Below are 6,000 nucleotides of genomic sequence, written 5' to 3'. Positions count from 1 at the left end.
AGACCCCGGGGGGACATCACTATTTACCTCTCTCCATTCTGAAAATTGACCATTTATTCCTACCCTTTGTTTCCTATCTTTTAACCAGTTACTGATCCATGAGAGGACTTTCCCTCTTATCCCGTGACAGCTTACTTTGCTTAAGAGCCTTTGGTGAGGGACCTTGTCAAGGCTTTTTGAAAATCTAAGTACAATATATCCAGTGGATTCCCCTTGTCCACATGCTTGTTGACCCCTTCAAAGAATTCTAATAGATTGGTGAGGCATGATTTCCCTTTACAAAAACCATATTGACTCTTCCCCAGCAAATTATGTTCCTCTATGTGTCTGACAATTTTGTTCTTTACTATAGTTTCAGCAAGTTTGCCTGGCTTACTGACCTGGAATTGCTGGGATCACCTCTGGAGCCCCTTTTAAAAATTGCTGTCACATTAGCTATTTCCCAGTCATTTGGTACAGAAGCTGATTTAAATGATAGGTTACAGTCAACAGATAGTAGTTCTGCAATCTCACATCCGAGTTCCTTCAGAGGTCCCAACTTCATCATATGGGTAGCAGCCAAGTGTGCTGAGACATGAACATACTTGCTTCTTAGTTGTATACTGTTTCTTTACAGTCATTAAATACTTCTGGATGCCCCTATAATTGAGAGTAGTTATATGAAAAATATGGAGGAGAGGTATTGGAGACCACAGCTTCCTTGCAAAATGCTTCTGGATGACGGAAGAAATAGATATCATGACCTGACATACATTTTTTTTTATGGATTCTCTTTTAAACTAGGGAATATTTAGGTTTACTATTTATTATTTACATAGCACCAACACCTTGCTTGCATTTATGGAGTGGTATGACGACAATGTCCCTGTCTTGCAGTCTAGAGACAGATGACATAAATAGACAATGTACCAATACAGAAGGGGAGATGAGAAGCGACAAAAACATTCTGACTGCAGTCAAACTGAACATGTATTTTAGGGGTCTCATATTTTCATGTAGATTGTTTTTCTTTGTTTTAAGAGTTGAATCATTTACAGTAAATTCCCAAATGTCCAATCTGGAAAAAAGGGTTAAAATAGACTTTTTTTTTGCTTACCAGAAACCTGAAGGCTTTTAGCCAGTCCATTCTGGCTGAAATATGTAGTCTTCAGAGATCACCTGACTCTGCTGCAATCAAAATGTTGTCTAAGTAAATACAATATTTTTACTCCTGAAGACCTTAGGAGATGAATTTGACCTCATCACCACTGTAAATACCTTATGGGCAATGGGCAAGGCTATTATATTGCCTCTTCCACTGAGACAATACTCCTTTTGAAGAGAATGTGAAGAATATATATTTTACTGCGTGTTATTTATTTTGTGATTTGGATGAATGGGAATGCTGAGCACACCTTTGCTTAGGCCTATTCTTGCTGGGAAATGCCTTTGTAATCAGTGACTTACTTTCATTGACTGCAATGGGAGCAAAAAAAGCCCTAAAAGCAGAAGCTGGGACTCTTGAAGGTCAGGTAGACAAATGATTATTGGACAAACAGGAGAGAATAAGGATGGGCTGACGCAGACTACAGAGGCAAGGCCAGGAGAGTCTCCTATATGCAGGGCTGGCTGCAGGCACCAGCTGAGCAAGCTTGTGCTTGGGGCGGCAGATTCTACAGGGAGGCATTCCGGCCAATCCTAGGGCGGCACGGATGCTTTTTTTTTTTTTTTGTTCACTGCTCCAGCCGCCCTGTAGGAGGCGGAGGAGGGAGTGCCCTGCAGCAAACTCGGCAGGGCAGCCTGCGTCCTTCCCTCCCCGCTGACCAGAGCGGCGCGGAGCCCTCTCGGCAGGCGGCGCAGCGGTTGGGGCCGTGGGGCGAGCGCCCCGCTGAAGTGCTGGCCGCCCCCTTCTCTCTCTCTCCCCCGCTCCCTCCCCCTCCCTTCCACTAGACCGGTGCACACTCTGCAGCACAGGGAATCCCCTGCTCCCTGGTTCCAGCCACCCTGTAGGGTTTTTTGTTTTGTTTTTTCCCCCCGCTTTGCCAGCTGCGCCATTTTTGTTTGCTGCTCCAGCCACACCATGTTCCCCCCTGCGCTTTGCCGCTCCAGCTGCGCAGTGTTCCCCCCCCAATTTTGCCACTCCAGCCACTGTTCCCCTCCCCGCTTTGCCGCTCCAGCCGTGCCATGTCGCCCACCCGCTTTGCCGCTCCAGCCGCCCCCCCACCCCCTTTTTTTTTGCCTAGGGTGGCAAAAAAGCCCGAGCCAGCCCTGCCTAGATGGGAGGTTGCATCAGCCTGGAGGAGCAGCTCCTCCATGCTATCTGTATGTATGGGCATGAAGGGAAAAAAGTCAGGAAGCTCTGCTGATAAAGAAGGGGCTTCAAGCTCTTTGGCCCAAACATCTGAGGGAACCTTATGCCCTCCAAAAGGGAAAGGAAAATACCTGAAGCAGGAACAATGATCTGGCTTCATACTGAAGTTCATGCAAATGTTTTCAGATTCTGAAAATACTCTTGAGAATTTTATAACCAGCTAGAATGTCCTTGTAAAGAACTGACTCAGCCGTGGATCAAGTTAGTGTATCTATCTATCTATCTATCTATCTATCTATCTATTATAGACACAATAACAACTGTGGGGGTGAAACCAGACAATTACTACACTCTTGAATGAACTCACACAGGAAAAAGTCAAAAACACCAAATCAACTGTTGGTGAGCACTTTTCACAAAGTGATCACTCTATATCTGACCAATCAGCATGGGTGGCAGATATCATAGGCCAGGGGAGGCTAAGCCTCCCCTAACCAAAGCCATGGCTTCGCCCATGCTGTGCCCCAAGGTCCTGCCCTCACTCCCCCTCTTCTCCAAGGGCAGCGGGGGCTTAGCTTGGGCCAGAGGCTGGAGCTCAGGGTTCGGGGTGGCCCAGGGCGGCTCGAGCCAGCAGGCAGCTTAGGCCGGCCAGTGCCCAGGGGTGGCTTGGCTGACCCAAGGGTTGGGACAGTGCTCGGGGCCAGCTGGCAGCCCAGAGGTCAGGCTGGTACTCGGAGTCGGCCGGTGGCTGGAATGGGCCGGCCAGAGCTTGGGCTGGCCAGCGCAGCTAGGGCAGGCTGTCCAATGGTCTGAGACTGGAGAAATTTGGCTGGTACTCCTCCAGCCGCAGTAGGCGGGGGGGGGGGGGGAGTCGGGGCTCTGGCAGGCAAGAGGGGGCAGAAGGAGTAGGATGTATGGCTTATTACAACAATTTGTAACCCACTGACAATGCCCTCCCCAGTTGCTGCCCCCCGCTTTCCTCCCTATGACTGGAAGGGTGTTAATGGGCCACTTCACTTTGAATGGTCCCTTGAAATATGTGTTAACTAAGTATGATAAATAATTTATTCAACTCTTGTATTTAGCATGTAACACTTTTTGAGTCAGGGCTTGTACACGCTACCACTTACGTTGGTATAATTTATGTCGCTCGGGGTGTGAATAAGTTATACAGACCTAAGTGCCAATGTGGACAGTGCTATGTTGACGGGAGAGCTTTTCCTGCTGACATAGCTACTGCCTCTCCCGTTGGCATAAAGCATCTTCACCAGATGTGCTACAGCAGCACAGCTGCATCAGTGCAGCTGTAGCACTTCTAATGTAGACTAGTCTTTAGTTTCTCAGACCTGAAGGAGAGCTCTAGGTAAGCTCAAAAGCTTGTCTCTCTCACAAACAAAAGTTGGTCCAATAAAAGATATTATCTCACCCTCCTTGTCTCTCACAGATACACACACACACACACATACATGTTAGTAGGCAATCTTTTCATAGACTCATAGAATATCAGGGACCTCAGGAGGTCATCTAGTCCAAGCCCCTGCTCAAAGCAGGACCAATCCCCAACTAAATGCTATAAATGGCCAAGCAAATATATCATTATTATTGGTATTATTTGTATTGTTTTTTTTATTTTAGGTCATTATTGGATGACCATTAATTTTTCAAAGGAAATAACTGGCACTAGAAATTAAATGATCTAACAATTTATAGTAATGAGTACTACATTTGTAAATACTGTAAATTTTATAGTCTGGCATTTGGGACTGTCTACACGTTTTATAGGAAAATAAATATCCATCTGTGATTTCAAAATGAAACAATTTTTTTGGGGGTGGGAGGGGGAATGAAAGCTGTTTCACAAGGGAGAGCCTGTATCAACTTGCTATAATTTTAGCAAGAAGAAATCTGTTGAAAATGTGCACTGTATGTATAATAGGCACTTCCATATGAATACTGATCTTTTTTTATTTGATTTTGAGTCATTTGTAGAGCTAATGGGAAATTAGTGAAAGTTTTGCAAAACTGCAGGGCTTTTTTAATTGCTTTCACTGGGCAATTAGAAAGATGTTTAATTTTTGATAAAGTTTATCCCTTGCTTCAGTTTTTAAAACACGGTGCTGGATGTACTTTCACATAGCTCACTTCTGAAATAAATGTACAATCTGACATATTGTTATAAAGTATGGGCGAGATTGGCATTGACTTTTTTCATGTTGAATAGTACCCATCATGAGTTTGTCCTACTGAAGTAAATGGAACTGCTTGTGGAACAAGGCACTGACCACTGAATATGAGTGAAGGTATCACAGTTAGAGCTAGGTGAAGAACAGGTCTTTTGGTTCAGTGACAATTTTGAAAAATTGGAGGGAAAAATCATCTTGGATTTAACCAAAACAATTTTTAATTTTTTTGGGGGGGCGGGGAAATGAAAAGTTGAAAAAAAGGGGGTCAACAAAACATTCTATTTTGATTTTGAACAATAATTTTAATTAACATTTTAATTTTTAAAATTAAAGAACATTTCAGTACAAAAAGTCATTTCAAATTAAAATGTTTTGTTTAGAAAATTTCAAAATAAAATGTTTAGATTTTTTTTCAGTTTTTTTACCTCAATAATTTCACCAATGAAATTTGAATTTAGAAAGTGTTGCGAAATCTGCCCCCCATCCCGCATTTGCTGCTTGGCTTGTACTGAGCATGCTCACATGGACTGAGCATGCTCAGTAACACTGCTGAAGCCAGCTGCCCTCATCTGCCCCCCACTATTGGCAGCCATGGGTTGGCTCTGATTCTACAACTATTGCCCATTTTGGGTAGAGGGAAATTGACTCAAACAGTACCATGTTTCAAAATGGAAGAAATGGTTTAAGTGAGATCCCTGTACATATATAATATTGGTCTGGATTTGTAAGTGTTCCTATTTGCTTTAGTTAGGACCAGATTGTGAGGCCCCTACCTGAGTCAGCAAGGGTTAATATGCATGAATAGGCAGTGGGATGCTTGTTGAGTAACTGCTCATGAAAGGGAGCAAGAGGTTTGACCTTAATTATGGGCTATATCATTCAATTGAATTTTAAGCAGAATTTCTCATTGACTTCAGTGAAGAGTTCTGCTTGAAGATTGATGGCATGATATACAGCTATTGAATCAATGCAACTGCTTCTACACGATATGGTTACAAATATAGTGGGCTACAAATAGGTTATTCTGATTAGTCCTGGGGCTGCAAAGCCCAACCTGTTTTGGTGATGATATCTTGCCCTGCAGGGTGAGCGCCACGCTGAAGGTTGGAGTCTCTGAGCTGCTAAGACCAGCTTGTGCTGTGTAAAAAGTGGCTTTAAAAACTGGCCATAGGTTCGTAGCAGGAAATTCCTGCCCTACTGTAGTTGGATTCTCTGCTAGTGTATGGCTGGTCCAGTGTGAGGAGGAGGAAGGCGCGGGATAGGGATGGGGTGGGGAGAGGCCCAAGGACATGGTGAGGCTGACCTCTACTAGTACTCCAGCCATGAAGGTTAAGTGTGATCCCCTGCTGCTTTAAATTTTGCCAGGGCTGAGCTGCTGAGGATCAGGGAGCTACAACCAATTCCCTGTAACTGCCTTTCTCTACTATGTCTGAGCTGCATTTGGATGTAGTGGAGAACCAAGACTTGAGTTCCTGAAAAAGACAAACTTCCTAGCAGGACATGAGGAATATTCAAAATCCAGGACTG

Source organism: Mauremys mutica, chromosome 1, assembly GCF_020497125.1.
Source record: "Mauremys mutica isolate MM-2020 ecotype Southern chromosome 1, ASM2049712v1, whole genome shotgun sequence".
Classification (NCBI taxonomy): domain Eukaryota; kingdom Metazoa; phylum Chordata; order Testudines; family Geoemydidae; genus Mauremys; species Mauremys mutica.
Note: the sequence above shows the minus strand (reverse complement) of the source record.